The sequence below is a fragment of the Phocoena sinus genome, chromosome 16 (assembly GCF_008692025.1).
Source record: "Phocoena sinus isolate mPhoSin1 chromosome 16, mPhoSin1.pri, whole genome shotgun sequence".
Taxonomy (NCBI): Eukaryota; Metazoa; Chordata; class Mammalia; order Artiodactyla; family Phocoenidae; genus Phocoena; species Phocoena sinus.
In genome coordinates, this window is record NC_045778.1 from 40309517 (window position 1) to 40326630 (window position 17114).

Here is a 17114-nt window from a genome sequence, read left to right on the forward strand (position 1 = left end):
AATAAAACACATGGAGGCTAAACAATACACTACTAAATAACCAGGGTATCACTGAAGAGATCAAAGAGGAAATCAAAAATACCTAGAAACAAATGACAATGAAAACACACTGACCCAAAATCTATGGGATGCAGCAAAAGCAATTCTAAGAGGGAAGTTTATAGCAATACAATCCTACCTCAAGAAACAAGAAACATCTCAAATAAACAAGCTAACCTTACACCTAAAGCAATTAGAGAAAGAAAGAAAAAGAAAAAAAAACCAAGTCAGCAGAGAAAAGAAATCATAAAGATCATAAAGATCAGATCAGAAATAAATGAAAAAGAAATGAAGGAAACAATAGCAAAGATCAATAAAACTAAAAGCTGGTTCTTTGAGAAGATAAACAAAATTGATAAACCAAGCCAGACTCATCAAGAAAAAAAGGGAGAAGACTAAAATCAACATAATTAGAAATGAAAGAGAAGAAGGAAAAACTGGCACGGCAGAAATAAAATCGTGAGAGATTACTACAAGCAACTATATGCCAAAAAAGTGGACAAATTCTTAGAAAAGCACAACCTTCCAAGACTCAACCAGGAAGAAATAGAAAATATAAATACACCAGTCACAAGCACTGAAATTGAGACTGTGATTAAAAATCTTCCAACAAACAAAAGCCCAGGATCCGATGGCTTCACAGGTGAATTATATCAAACATTTAGAGAAGAGCTAACACCGATCCTTCTCAAACTCTTCCAAAATACAGCAGAGGGAGGAACACTCCCAAACTCATCCTATGAGGCCACCATCACCCTGACACCAAAACCAGACAAAATGTCACAAAGAAAGAAAACTACAGGCCAATATCATTGATGTACATATATGCAAAAATCCTCAACACAATACTAGCAAACAAAATCCAACAGCACATTAAAAGGATCATACACCATGATCAAGTGGGGTTTATCCCAGGGATGCAAGGATTCTTCAATATATGCAAATCAATCAATGTGATTCACCATATTAACTAACTGAAGGAGAAAAAACATATGATCATCTCAATGGATGCAGAAAAAGCTTTTGACAAAATTCAACACCCATTTATGATAAAAACCCTTCAGAAAGTAGGCATAGAGGGAATTTACCTCAACATAATAAAGGCCATATATGACATACCCACAGCCAACATCGTTCTCAGTGGTGAAAAACTGAAAGCATTTCCTCTAAGATGAAGAACAAGACAAGCATGTCCACGCTCACCACTATTATTCAACATAGTTTTGGAAGTTTTACCACAGCAATCAGAGAAGAAAAAGAAATAAAAGGAATCCAAATTGGAAAAGAAGAAGTAAAACTGTCACTGTTTGCAGATGACACGATACTATACATAGAGAATCCTAAAGACACTACCAGAAAACTACTAGAGCTAATCAATGAATTTGGTAACGTTGCAGGATACAAAATTAATGCACAGAAATCTCTTGCATTCCTATACACCAATGACAAAAAATCTGGAAGAGAAATTAAGGAAACACTCCCATTTACCATTGCAACAAAAAGAATAAAATACCTAGGAATAAACCTACCTAAGGTTTATTGACCTGTATGCAGAAAAGTATAAGACACTGATGAAAGAAATTAAAGATGATACCAACAGATGGAGAGATATACCATGTTCTTGTGTTGGAAGAATCAACACTGTGAAAATGACTCTACTGCCCAAAGCAATCTACAGATTCAATGCAATCCCTATCAAACTACCAATGGCATATTTCACAGACCTAGAACAAAAATTTTCACAATTTGTATGGAAACATAAAAGACCCCAAATAGCCAAAGCAATAGTGAGAAAGAAAAATGGAGCTGGAGGTATCAGGCTCCTGGACTTCAGACTATACTACAAAGCTTCAGTAATCAAGACAGTATGGTACTGGCACAAAAACAGAAATATAGATCAATGGAACAGGATAGAAAGCCCAGAGATAAACTCACGCACATACAGTCACCTTAATTTTGGTAAAGGAGGCAAGAATATATACAATGGAGAAAAGACAGCCTCTTCAATAAGTGGTGCTGGGAAAACTGGACAGCTACATATAAAAGAATGAAATTAGAACACTCCCTAACACCATACACAAAAGTAAACTCAAAATGGATTAAAGACCTAAATGTTAGGCCAGAGACTATAAAACTCTTAGGGGAAAACATAGGCAGAACACTCTATGACATAACTCACATCAAGATCCTTTTTGACCCACCTCCTAGAGAAACGGAAATAAAAACAAAAATAAACAAATGGGACCTAAAGAAACTTAAAAGCTTTTGCACAGCAAAGGAAACCATAAACAAGACAAAAAGACAACCCTCAGAATGGGAGAGAATATTTGCAAGTGAAGCAACTGACAAAGGATTACTCTCCAAAATTTACAAGCAACTCATGCAGCTCAATGTCAAAAAAACAAACAACCCAATCCCCAAATGAGCAGAAGGCCTAAATAGACATTTCTCCAGAGAAGATATACAGATTGCCAACAAACACATGAAAGGATGCTCAACATCACTAATCATTAGAGAAATGGAAATCAAAACTACAATGAGCTATCACCTCACCCCGGTCAGAATGGCCATCATCAAAAAATCTACAAACAATAAATGCTGGAGAGGGTGTGGAGTAAAGGGAATCCTCCTGCACTGTTGGTGGGAATGTAAATTGATACAGCCACTATGGAGAATAGTATGGAGGTTCCTTAAAAAACTATAAATAGAACTATCATAGGACCCAGCAATCCCACCACTGGGCATATACCCTGAGAAAACCATAATTCAAAAATAGTCATGTACCACAATGTTCATTCCAGCTCTATTTACAATAGCCAGCACATGGAAGCAACCTATGTGTCCATCGACACATGAATGGATAAAGAAGATGTGGCACATATATACAATGGAATATTACTCAGCCATAAAAAGAAATGAAATTGAGTTATTTGTAGTGAGGCGGATGGACCTAGAGTCTGTCATACAGAGTGAAGTTAAATCAGAAAGAGAAAAGCAAATACCATATGCCAACACATATATATGGAATCTAAAAAAAAAAAAAAAAAGGTTCTGAAGAACCTAGGGGCAGGACAGGAATAAAGATGCAGATGTAAAGAATGGGCATGAGGACACAGGGAGGCGGAAGGGTAAGCTGGGACGAAGTGAGAGAGTGGCATGGACATATATACACTACCAAATGTAAAACCAATAGCTAGTGGGAAGCAGTTGCATAGCACAGGGAGATCAGCTTGGTGCTTTGTGTCCACCTAGAGGGGTGGGATAGGGAGGGTGGGAGGGAGATGTATGAGGGAGGAGATATGGGGATATATGTATATGTATAGCTGATTCACTTTGTTATAAAGCAGAAACTAACACATTATACTGCGATAAAGATGTTAAAAAAAAAAAGTAGGTGAAAGATCTTGGGAAAGAAGCCATAGAATGCTTGAAGATTACACTGGATGAAGTGAATTATCTTTATTGAACCCAGATATGAAGAGAGGCGCTTGCTCACAAGGAATTTCACCACGGGGCCAGTGCACATTCTCTCTTGGAGAGGCGCATCCTGAACTGAGCTGCTTATGTAACTCAAAGGTTGTGTCTTTTCACCTCCTTATTTGGGAGGCGTGGATCTCTTTTCCGTTGTCTTCACCACATGTTCTCTCCTTGGTGCCTGTTGTGATTGTTGACTCTTAGAGCATCAAAAAGAAACAAAACAAATCTCCAAACAGCAGAATTTGGTCAGAGCCAAAAGCAACTCACAGTGTTTGAGTTGAACATACACAAAGCAGGGCAAACAGACAGAGGCTTATAAAAATGCCTTTTGTTTGCACCAAAGACTGAAGCCAAGGTATCATGTCCAGAAGTTCTTATGCATGGATAAAACTCCGATCCCAACCTGCAAGAGGCCAGCTGGACAAGGGAGGCTGGCTCTTGGTAGCTGAGTACCAGAGAAATGAAGCAACAACCTGCCTTGTTTTAGCATTCAAGTGTCTCCAGCCTCATGGAGCTTGTAGAGTTCTAACAGATTCCCTCATCCATGGCAACAATTCTACGTCTGGGTCTAAAATTGTGCTCACGTTCCAGGCACACTGCCATCTATTAGCTCAGTGACATATTCTATTCTATTAATTGTATCAGCCATAGTCTGAATTGCCCAAAGATGCCATGCCTGTTGTTAAGACTTCAAATTTAAATAATCTAGGCTTCTCTGTTTCTCAGGCCTGAGGAGTCAGCACCCAGCTCAAGAAATGGAATGACTGGCACCAGAGAAGCTCCCCAAATGCCCTCCCAGTCCCCACACTGCCAACAGTAGCCACTGTCCGACTTCTAGCAGCATAGATGAATCACCAATTGACCGTTCAGATCACAAATTCCTTATCACTAAATGTGCAGTCAGTGAGTTACTTATGCTGTGCATCTTAATCCCCATCCCCACCCTTCATTCATTCATCCATACCAGGCAGTAGAACTGAGCAGCCTGAGTCCAACTGCCAGGATTTGATTCCTGGCTGCACCACTGCTTACCCTGGTGACACCTCTGTTGCCTTATCTCCAAGATGAGGGTAACAAAGTAGGATTATCATAAGAAGTAAGGTAATATGTGCAACATGGCTTAGAACTGTGCCCCCGGCACATGAGAAACAATCCCTGAATTCCTTCTTCCCTTCCTTCCTTCCTCTCTTCCTCCATTTACTCCTTCAGTTCTTTCTTTTTTTCTTTCACTCACTCACTCCTTTCTGTTTGTTCTCCTCAGCAGCATCTCCTGGAAGCAGCCTCTGGTACCCCCCTCCCCTCGGCAGCCGCCAGCACAGCCAGTTCCCAGAAAGGCAAGTCCTGGCAGCTCTGGAGCGCTTGCCCTGTTCTCACACCATGCCCACAGATCCGCTCAGAGGGGAGAGATCGCAAGCCCGATGGAGCATGGCGCAGCTGCAAGGCCTGCAGCTTCCTCGGCCCCCTTTTGTGCGATCATCCTCCCCAGCCTCTAGTTCCAGCGGGGCGGTCCCCTGACTACAGGTTCTTCCCCTGCAGCCCCTCCTGCCCTGATGCCCCTTGTGTTTCCTCCCTACCTAAAAGGCACCATCATCACCCCATATTTCATGGGCATTTCCTCCCTCAGCCCAACCTTCAATCAGTTTCCAGACCCTTTCAGGTTTGTCATTTGTGGGTTTTTTAAGCCCTCCCCCTCCGCCTTACCCATTTTCCTTCTTGGATTACAAGATACCTTCATAACAGATCCCGCCTCCAGTTAGGGTCATCATCAGTGCATTTCCAAGCAGCAGAGCAATCAAGGCCTTCTCAGGTAGCCCCACCTACTTCCCCAGCCTCACGCACCCAGCCTCACTCTCCAAATTTCCCAGGTTTCCTCCTGCTCTGGTGCCTCAGCTCACAGCTAAGATGCTCGGCCTGAAGCTCCCACCCCTTCACCACTCCTGGGGCCTGGTCCACATCTCCCTGGCCCCCAAGCCTCTGCCCAGGTAGGAGGCCCATGTGTCCAGATGGGAGAGGAGTCATGTACAGTCTGATTCACTGCCTTTGCTCCTGGAAACCTGGTACAGAAGAGAGAGGTGACTAGGCAGTGCCCTTTTTTCCAGGCCTCTCCTGACTCTTCTGCACCTATTGAGCTAGGACAATAACATGCCAGGCAGGAATGGGGACAAAGGGACATGAGAAACTGTGAGGGATAGTCTTTAACATCTAGAGTTCATGGTCCAGCGTTGTGGTCTTACCAACCAAGGCTGAGCAATAGTTTCAGGGTGCTCTGTGGGCACAGCTATCTCCTTAGTCCAAAGCATCCCTTATCAAGGAGGCACCGGTCACTGTAGCCCCTATTAAGAGAGACTCTGTGCTCTGGAAATTTCAGTGGGAATCAGATGCAAATACCTTGCCTGATTAGGAAGACCAATTAGGCTGTGGCTGGATTGGCTGGAAGTTCATGGCAGGCCAGTAAAGTGGTGTGTTCTTGGCAGCCTCAATGTGGGTCACCAACAGCCTGTTGCCACCTGCTCTCCCTCCAGCCCGTGAAGCACCAGCCTTCAGAAAGCAAGCTCCTTGCAGGAGGCTCTACAGCCCCTCCCATCCATGCTGTAGCCCTTTAGTCCTAAATGTTGCCTCACAAAGAAATAAAAAGAGATAGTCCACCTTTTCAATGACCAAGAGAAGGGAAACTCAAAAAGAGCATAGCCCATTTAGCGAAATATAGAAAAAAAAATAACCATTCAAAGAAACACAAAATAGAGAATGAGAGGATGGAAGTAAGAACAAGTGTCTGTTATAATAGCGTATGTAAATGAGAGACATTCAACTGGGGTAAAAATACTTTATACTACATAGATGAGGACTTCCTCAGCAAAGCAACTCAGAAAGGTTGAGGCAGAGGCAGTGCAGAGGTGGACCAGACACGTGCCGGCAGAATCTAAAACAAAGCAGGGGCTTCCACAGTAACATCATAAAACCAGTGGAATTTAAAGTTTAAAAGGCATTAATTACATTAAAACCACATTGTAATAATGAAATAAACAATCCAGAATAAATATTTGACTGTCATAATCCTTTATATGCCAAATTATATATCATTAAATATCAAGCAAAACTTGCTATAAATAGAAGACAATTCCCAACATCTACAATGATCCTGTATGCTAATCAGTCTATGCATATTTATTGAAAGAATCAATTAATCAGTAACAAAATGAGAAAAGATTCCCCAAATTAGAAATGAAAAAGAGATTTTATTCCAAACACAAGGGACACTAAAGCCATGTAAGAGAATATTTTGTTCACCTATCTGGTAATAAATGAGAAAATTTGGGTAAAATCAAAAAGTTTTCCAAGGAAAAGATAAGTTACAGGTTTTAATGGAAATACAGGTTTTAAAAAAGAGGTATTAGTATTTGGCTGGCCAGAGAGATAAATAGGTAGATAGATGACTGAGAGACAGAGAGAGAGAGAGATTGTGAGACAAATATATGTGTGTGTGTGTGTATATGTATATATATATATATATATATATATATATGCAAAAGTCTTTGAATATTTTATATTATTAATTAGAAAAATATGACTGGAAAATTAACAGCAAGCAATTCCATAAAGTTTATACCCAGGAGACAAATTACCAGATGATTAGGTAATCACATATTCAGTTTTAATAGGTTATGCCATATTTTTTTCCAAAATGGTTATATTATACCCCCACCAGCAATGCCTAAGAGTTCCTATTGTATCAACAGCTGGTATGATCATACTTTCAATTTTTGCCTAGTTGGGGGATTTAAAATTTTATGTTGTGGTTTTAATTTGCATTTCCCTGATAGCTAATGAGGTTTAGCATTTTCCATATGCTGGATGACTTTTGATATTTCTTCTTCTACAAAATATATCTTCAGTTTTTCTGTTGGGTTCTTTTCTCAGTTTTCAGGTTTATTTATATGCACTAAATACTAATCCTTTGTGGTTATATCTATTGAGACTATCATTTTTCTGTTTGTGGCTTGTCTATTCACTTTCTGCATGCTACTTGTGATGAACATAAGTTCTTCATTTAAATGTGGTTGGATTTATTAATCTTTCCATTTCTTTTGTGCGCTTTTTGTGTCTTGTTGAGTAATCTTTCCAAACCCTGGGAGTCATAAAGATTTTCTTCTATATGTGTTCTTCTAAAACTTTTTAAATCTTGCCCTTCACGTTAATGTTACAAACCAATTACTATAAGCCAAGTACTGGTCTCAGCATTTTGTATTATTCCTTTAACAAACACATCAGGTAGGTATGATTATTATCCTATTATCCTATTTTACAGATAAAGAGACTAGGGCACTGAGAGGTTAAATAACTTGATAAAAGTCACATAACTAGAAATGATGAAGAGGGAATTTGAACCTGAGTTCATGCCATTAACCACTATGCTGGTAAATTTCAAATTTATTGTATTAATAATAATGACTAATGCTATTTTTGGTGTACAGAAATACAAACAGCTTTTGTATATGGATTTTATATCCAATATCTTTGCTAAGCTCTCTTATTAATTCTAATAATTTCACCATGTATTCTATAAGATTTAATATACAGACAACAGTATACCTGCAAATAATCATATTTACAATTCTTCCATTCCAATTTTTATACCTCTTAATTAGTGTTCTAGTTTTATTGTGAACCTCTCAAAGTCTTTATGTAAGATTAAAATTTTCAATTCCCTGAGCATTCAGTCAAACTGCTTATAAAATTAACTGGGTCTTGTATTTTCCTCAAGGACAGATTTTTTTTTTTTAACTAAGAATTCATGCTCTTCATGGACACAGGTTGATTCAGGTTTATTATTTCTTCTTGGGTTAGTTTTGGTAATTTATGTTTTCTGTAAATATTTTCACTTCACCTGATTCAGATATATTATTGTAAAGTTGTTCATTACATTCTATTTTAGCATCTTTTAAATCTCAGTTCTTTCTGTGACTGTGTCTTCTTTCACTCCTGGTATTGATTTGTTTTTAGTGCCTTCTCTCTTTTCTTATTCTATCTTACCAGAGCTTCATCATTTTTTCAGACTTTCCAAAAGAACAAATTTGATGTTGTTTATCACGTTTGTCATATCTTTTTTACTTCACTAATTCTACTCTTGTGTTTAGTATTCATTTTCTCCTATTGACTAAAAAAGTCTATTTTTACCCTTTTCATTTTAATATAAGCATTTAAACCTATAAATTTCCTTCTAAATGTTAGTTTAGCTGTAACATGCAAGTTCTGATATATAGAATCTTATTTATTTTTCAGTCCTAAAGAATTTCCATTATGACTTCTTCTTTGTCCCATGAATCATTTAGAAGTATGTTTTTAAAACTACCAAACAGATGATTATTTTATTAAATAATTTTTGGGTTTTAAGTTCGGATTTAATTACACGGTAGACCCAGAATATGGTCTGTATAATAATGATTTATTAGGTGAACCCAGGTTTAAAATATTATATCTTCCTGGAAAGTGAATATTTTATCAATAGTTATCCTGTTTTTCTCCAGTAATGCATTTTTCCTTAAAATCTTTCATAGGTTACTACTGCAACTAGACCAGCTCTCTTTTAGTTACGATACGCCTGGTATATTTTCCCATCGTTGTTTTTCAAACTTTTAGTGTCCTTATGTTTTAGGTGGGTCTCTCATAATGATTTTATGGCCAGATTTTGTTTTCTCAAGTCTAACATGAGTTTTCTTTTAAAATAAAGAAAACGCACCATTTATTTTTATTATGATTATAGATATATTTAATTCTACTGTATTATTTTTGTGCTTTTTGTCTTTTTCTTTATTTTCCTTCTTTCAGACTAGTAGATGGATTTTTTGTTCGTTTTTAATTTCTCATTTCATTTTTCCATATACCAATTTGGAAGTTTTCTGTATTTTTTATTTTTTGGAGGTTGTAAATTGTTTTATTCTCAAATGGCAAGGTAATACTTCATACAGATAAGTGAGATTCTGACATCTTAATTTCACAACTAAATCCCATCAAAATCACATAAAGCTATAAAATAGCAACTGGTTTAGCTGTTTTATATTCAGGAAGCACTCAATAATTTTTGTAAAGCACTGTTTAGATGTGAATTTAATTGCTTCTTTTTTTTTTTTAGAACACTTGATTTTTTAGAGCAGTTTTAGGTTCACTGAAAAACTGAGCAGAAGGTACAGAGATTTCCCATATACTTCCTGCCCCCCATATGTACAGAGTCCTAATCTCTTTAATTTTCTTTCTCTTTTCTTTTCTTTATGTTTTTACACAGCAGGTTCTTATTAGTTATCCATTTTATACATATTAGTATATACATGGCAATCACAATCTCCCAATTCATCACACCACCACAACCCCACCACTTCTCCCCCATGGTGTCAATACGTTTGTTCTCTACATCTATGTCCCTATTTCTGCCCTGCAAACCAGTTCATCTATACGATTTTTCTAGGTTCCACATATATGCTTTAATATACGATATTTGTTTTTCACTTTCTGACTTACTTCACTCTGTATGAGAGTCTCTGGATCCAACCACATCTCTACAAATGACCCAGTTTTGCTCCTTTTTATGGCTGAGTAATATTCCATTGTATATATGTACCACTTCTTCTTTTTCCATTCGTCTGTCAGGCATTTAGGTTGCTTCCATGTCCTGGCTATTGTAAATACTGCTGCAATGAACATTGGGGTGCATGTGTCTTTTTGAATTATGGTTTTCTCTGGGTATGTGCTGAGTAGTGGGATTGCTGGGTCATATGGTAACTCTATTTTTAGTTTTTTAAGGAACCACCATACTGTTTGCCGTAGTGGCTGTATCAATTTATATTCCCACCAACAGTGCAAGAGGGTTCCCTTTCCTCCACACCCTCTCCAACATTTGTTCTTTCTAGATTTTCTGATGATGCCCATTCTAACTGGTGTGAGGTGAACCTCATTGTAGTTTTGATCTACATTTCTCTAATAATTAGTGATGTTGAGCAGCTTTTCATGTGCTTCTTGGCCATCTGTATGTCTTCTTTGCAGAAATGTCTTCTGCCCATTTATGGATTGGGTTGTTTGTTTTTTTTTAATATTGAGCTGCATGACCTGTTTATATATTTTGGAGATTAATCATTAGTTCACTAATTCATTTGCAAATATTTTCTCCCATTCTGGCAGTTGTCCTTTCATCTTGTTTGTAGCTTCCTTTGCTTTGCAAAAGCTTTTAAGTTTCATCAGGTCCCATTTGTTTATTTTTGGTTTTATATCCATTTCTCTAAGAGGCGGATCAAAAAAGATTTTGCTGTGATTTATGTCAAGGAGTGTTCTTCCTAGGTTTCCCTCTAAGAGTGTTATAGTGTATGGTCTTACATTTAGGTCTCTAATCCATTTTGAGTTTATTTTTGTGTATGGTGTTAGGGAGTGTTCTAATTTCATTCTTTTACATGTAGCTGTCCAGTTTTCCCAGCACCACATATTGAAAAGACTGTCTTTATTCCATTGTATATTCTTGCCTCCTTTGTCATAGATTAGCTGACCATAGGTGTGTGCATTTATCTCTGGGTTTTCTATCTTGTTCCAATGATCTATATTTCTGTTTCTGTGCCATTACCATATTGTCTTGATTACTGTAGCTTTGTAGTATAGTCTGAAGGCAGGGAGTCTGATTCCTCCAGCTTCATTTTTTTCCCTCAAGACCGCTTTGCCAATTCAGGGTCTTTTATGTCTGCATACAACTTTAACATTTTTTGTTCTAGTTCTGTAAAAAATGCCATTGGCAATTTGATAGGGATTGCATTGAATCTCTAGATTGCTTTGGCTAGCATAGTCATTTTCACAGTGTTGATTCTTCCAATCCAAGAACATGGTATATCTCTCCATCTGTTGGTATCATCTTTAATTTCTTTCAGCATTGTCTTATACTTTTCTGCATACAGGTCTTTTGTCTCCCAAGGTAGGTTTATTCCTAGGTATTTTATTCTTTTTGTTGAAATGGTAAATGGGAGTGTTTCCTTAATTTCTCTTCCAGATTTTTCATCATTAGTGTATAGGAATGAAAGAGATATCTGTGCCTTAATTTTGTATCCTGCAACTTTACCAAATTCATTGATTAGCTCTAGTAGTTTTCTGGTGGCATCTTTAGGATTCTCTATGTATAGTATCATGTCATCTACAAACAGTGACAGTTTTACTTCTTCTTTTCCAATTTGTATTCCTTTTAATTCTTTTTCTTTTCTGATTGCCGTGGCTAGGACTTCCAAAACTACGTTGAATAATAGTGGTGAGAGTGGACATCCTTGTCTTGTTTCTGATCTTAGAGGAAATGCTTTCAGTTTTTCACCACTGAGAATGATGTTTGCTGTGTGTTTGTTGTATATGGCCTTTATTATGTTGAGGTAGGTTCCCTCTATGCCCACTTTCTGGAGAGACTTGTCATAAATGGTATTGAATTTTGTCAAAAGCTTTTTCTACATCTATTGAGATGATCATATGTTTTTTATTCTTCAATTTGTTAATATGGTGTATCATATTGACTGATTTGCATATAGTGAAGAATCCTTGCATTCCTAGGATAAATCCCACTTGATCATGGTGTATGATCCTTTGGGTGTGTTGTTGGATTCTGTTTGCTAGTATTTTGTTGAGGATTTTTACATCTATATTCATCAGTGATATTGGTCTGTAATTTTCTTTTTTTGTAGTATCTTTCTCTGGTTTTGGTATCAGGGTGTTGGTGGCCTCATAGAATGAGTTTGGGAGTGTTCCTTCCTCTGCAATTTTTTGGAAGAGTTTTAGAAGGATGGGTGTTCACTCTTCTCTGAATATTTGATAGAATTCACCTATGAAGCCATCTGGTCCTGGAATTTTGTTTGTTGGAAGATTTTTAATCACAGTTTCAATTTTATTACTTGTGATTGGTCTGTTCATATTTTCTATTTCTTCCCGGTTCAGTCTTGGAAGGTTATACCTTTCTAAGAATTTGTCCATTTCTCCAAGTCGTCCATTTTATTGGCACAGAGTTGCTTGTAGTAGTCTCGTAGGATGCTTTGTATTTCTGCGGTGTCTGTTGTAACTTCTCCTTTTTCACTTCTAATTTTAGTGATTTGAGTCCTCTCCCTCTTTTTCTTGATGAGTCTGATTAATGGTTTATCAATTTTATTTATCTACTCAAAAAACCAGCTTTTAGTTTTATTGATCTTTGCTATTGTTTTCTTTGTTTCTATTTCATTTATTTCTGCTCTGATCTGTATGATTTCTTTCCTTCTGCTAACTTTGGGTTTTGTTTCTTCTTCTTTCTCTAGTTCCTTTAGGTGTAAGGTTAGATTGTTTATTTGAGATGTTTCTTGTTTCTTGAGGTAGGCTTGTAGAGTTATAATCTTCCCTCTTAGAACTGCTTTTGCTGCATCCAATACGTTTTGGGTCATCGTGTTTTCATTGTCATTTGTCTCTAGGTATTTTTTGATTTCTTCAGTGATCTCTTGGTTTTTTAGTAACGTATTGTTTAGCCTCCATGTGTTTGTGTTTTTTACGTTTTGTCCCCTGTAATTCATTTTTAATCTCATAGCGTGATGGTCAGAAAAGATGCTTGATATGATTTCAATTTTCTTAAATTTACTGAGGCTTGATTTGTGACCCAAGATGTGAGCTATCCTGGAGAATGTTCCGTGCGCACTTGAGAAGAAAGGTAACCTGCTGTTTTTGGATGGAATGTCCAATAAATATCAATTAAATCTATCTGGTCTATTGTGTCATTTAAAGCTTCTATTTCCTTATTAATTTTCTGTTTGGATGATCTGTCCATTGGTGTAAGTGAGGTGTTAAACTCCCCCACTATTATTGTGTTACTGTCGATTTCGTGTTTTAAAGCTGTTAGCAGTTGCCTTATGTTTTGAGGTGCTCCTATGTTGGGTGCATAAAAATTTATAATTGTTATAACTTCTTCCTCGATTGATCCCTTGATCATTATGTAATGTCCTTCCTTGTCTCTTGTAACATTCTTTATTTTAAAGTCTATTTTATCTGATATGAGTATTGCTACTCCAGCTTTCTTTTGATTTCCATTTGCATGAAATACCTTTTTCCATCCCCTCACTTTCAGCCTGTATGTGTCCCTTGGTCGGAAGTGGGTCTCTTGTAGACAGCATATATATGAGTCTTGTTTCTGTATCCATTCAGCAAGCCTGTGGCTTTTGGCTGGAGCATTTAATCCATTCACATTTAAGGTAATTATTGATATGTATGTTCCAATTACCATTTTGGGGGTTTGCTTTTTTAGGTTCATTTCTTCTCTTTTGTTTCCCACTTAGAGAAGTTCCTTTAGCATTTGTTGTAGAGTTTGTTTGGTGGTGCTGAAATCTCTTAGCTTTCCCTGTCTGTAAAGCTTTTGATTTCTCCATCGAATCTGAATGAGATCCTTGCCAGGTAGAATAATCTTGGTCATAGGTTTTTCCCTTTCATCACTTTAAGTATATCATGCCACTCCCTTCTGGCTTGTAGAGTTTCTGCTGAGAAATCAGCTCTTAACCTTATGGGAGTTCCCTTGTATGTTATTTGTTGTTTTTCCCTTGCTGATTTCAATAATTTTTCTTTGTCTTTAATTTTTGCCAATTTGATTACTATGTGTCTCCGTGTGTTTCTCCTTGGATTTATCCTGTATGGGACTCTGCACTTCCTGGACTTGGGTGGCTATTTCCTTTCCTATGTTAGGGAAGTTTTCGACTATAATCTCTTCAAATATTTTCTCGGGTCCTTTCTCTCTCTCTTCTCCTTCTGGGACCCCTATAATGTAAACGTTGCTGCATTTAATGTTGTCCCAGAGGGCTCTTAGGCTGTCTTCATTTCTTTTCTTTCTTTTTTCTTTATTCTGTTCCACAGCAGTGAATTCCACCATTCTGTCTTCTGGGTCATTTATCCGTTCTTCTGCCTCACTTATTCTGCTATCAATTCCTTCTAGTGTAGTTTTCATTTCAGTTATTGTATTGTTCATCTCTGTTTGTGTGTTCTTTAATTTTTCTTGGTCTTTGTTAAACATTTCTTGCATCTTCTCAATCTTTGCCTCCATTCTTTTTCCGAGGTCCTGGATCATCTTCACTATCATTATTCTGAATTCTTATTCTGGAAGGTTGCCTATCTCCACTGCATTTAGTTGGTTTTCTGGGGCTTTATTTTGTTCCTTCATCTGGTACATAGCCCGCTGCCTTTTCATCTTGTCTATCTTTCTGTGAATGTGGTTTTTGTTCACAGGCTGCAGGATTGTAGTTCTTCTTGCTTCTGCTGTCTGCCCTCTGGTGGATGAGGCTATCTAAGAGGCTTGTGTCAGTTTCCTGATGGGAGGGACTGGTGGTCGGTACAGCTGGCTGTTGCTCTGGTGGGCAGAGCTCAGTAAAACTTTAATCCACTTGTCTGCTGATGGGTTGGGCTGGGCTCCCTCCTTGCTGATTGTTTGGCCTGAGGCAACCCAAGACTGGAGCCTACCTGGGCTCTTTGGTGGGTCTAATGGAGGACTCTGGGAGAGCTCATGCCAAGGAGTACTTCCCAGGACTTCTGATGCCACTGTCCTTGTCCCCACAGTGAGCCACAGCCATGCCCCACCTCTGCAGGAGACCCTCCAACACTAGCACATAGGTCTGGTTCAGTCTCCTATGGGGTCACTGCTCCTTCCCCTGGGTCCCGATGTGCACACAACTTTGTGTGTGCCCTCCAAGCGTGGAGTCTCTGTTTCCCCCAGTCCTGTTGAAGTCCTGCAATCAAATCCTGCTAGCCTTCAAAGTCTGATTCTCTAGGAATTCCTCCTCTCATTGCCGGACCCCCAGGTTGGGAAGCCTGACATGGGGCTCAGAACCTTTACTCCAGTGGGTGAACTTCTACGGTATAAGTGTTCTCCAGTTTGTGAGTCACCCACCCAGCAGTTATGGGACTTGATTTTATTGTGATTGCGCCCCTCCTACTGTCTCATTGTGGCTTCTCCTTTGTCTGTGGGGTATCTTTTTTGGTGAGTTCCAATGTCTTCCTGTCGATGATTGTTCCATAGTTAGTTGTGATTCCAGTGCTCTCACAAGAGGGAATCAATTTGGAAGTTTTGTAGTTAATTTGTATACACTTGAATTGTTATTCTTTAAATCTTTATAGATTTATCTAACTGAAAACAATTTAGAGTATATCAGCATCTTTATCCTTCTCCCAAATCATTAAAGGAACTCAGAATGTTTTAAATCTGCTCACTGCATTCCCAGCTTGTTTGTTTTTTGACACTATTTTAGGTTTCATTTGTTCTCTTTAAACACTACAAACTGGACATTATCAACAGAGCTTATGTTGTTTACATTTTCACTCATTTTTACTATTTTCTTTGTTCTCTATTTCTTCTTGCATCACAACCTTCCTTATGAGATCATTTTCCTTCTTCCTGAAATGTATCTTATAGAAGCATCCCATTGGTTTTGCCTTTATTCTTGAAAAATAACTCCACTGGGTATAAAATTTTATCTCAGTTCTTTGATTTTCCTGTCTCTTCTTTTTCACTAAGACATTAACATATAGCTGCTAAGACCACTGGGTCTAAAGCCATTCTATCTGAATCTCAATTTTGACTCTGCTTTAGGTTTTCTTTTCTATAAAGTAATAAACCTTTATAGCTTATAAACCTAAGAGTAATAAAACTTACCTCATAAGGTTTTGTGCAGATTAAATAAGCTGAAATTTTTAAACCACTTAGGACAGTGCTTGGCTTCTAGAAAAGTCCTGCCATCATTGTCTGCTGTTGCAGGTGAGAAATCAGCTCTCTGTCTAGTTGTCATTCCATCAGAGGTGCCATATTTCATCACAGCCAATATAGAACCAGTTGTTGGATATGCCACTTTTCTATTTACTACTGAGGAAAAAAATACTGCCAATTCAACTATGACGAAATGTTTTCTAATCTATAGGTCTACAGGTTACTAATGTGAATACCTTAAATTGTTAATAAAATGTTCCTTTTAGATTTGAAGAAATATGGTGGTATTTTGCTCTCTTGCTTGCTCTCTCTCTCTCTCAGTATGTAAGATCTTTTCTTTTTCTTTGAAGTTCTGGCCTTTTCCTATTATGTTTCTCAGTGAGGATTTTTTTAAATACTGCCACAGTTTTTCTGAGCTTTCTGAATCTAAGGATTGATTTTTTTTTCCCCTTTATCTCTCCCTCTACTCAGAAGCAAGACCAAATCAGGCAAGTAACTATCTCAACTCTATTACTCGAGACCAGGGGTCAGTAACCTTTTCCTGTAGAGGATCAGAGAGGAAATATGTTCTGCTCTGTTGTCCATATGGTCCCCGTTGCAACTACTCAACCCTGTTCTTCTTTTGCAAAACAGCCATAGATAATACATTAACAAATGGGTGTGGCTGTTGAAGGGGATGACAATACACCATCCAAACTATGCCACTTTGGCATATGGATTATTTTGAGCTGAAGGGACCTGAGAAATGGCAAATGCAGGGGGAACTCTCTACACTTCCCCTTTCTGCCCAAGAGCAGGGCATACATTTCCTTTTGTGAAGATGTCCCCCATCCCCTCTCCTGTCCCAGGAAGAATTGATGACTCTTACCACTGGATGGCACCAACTTGAGTC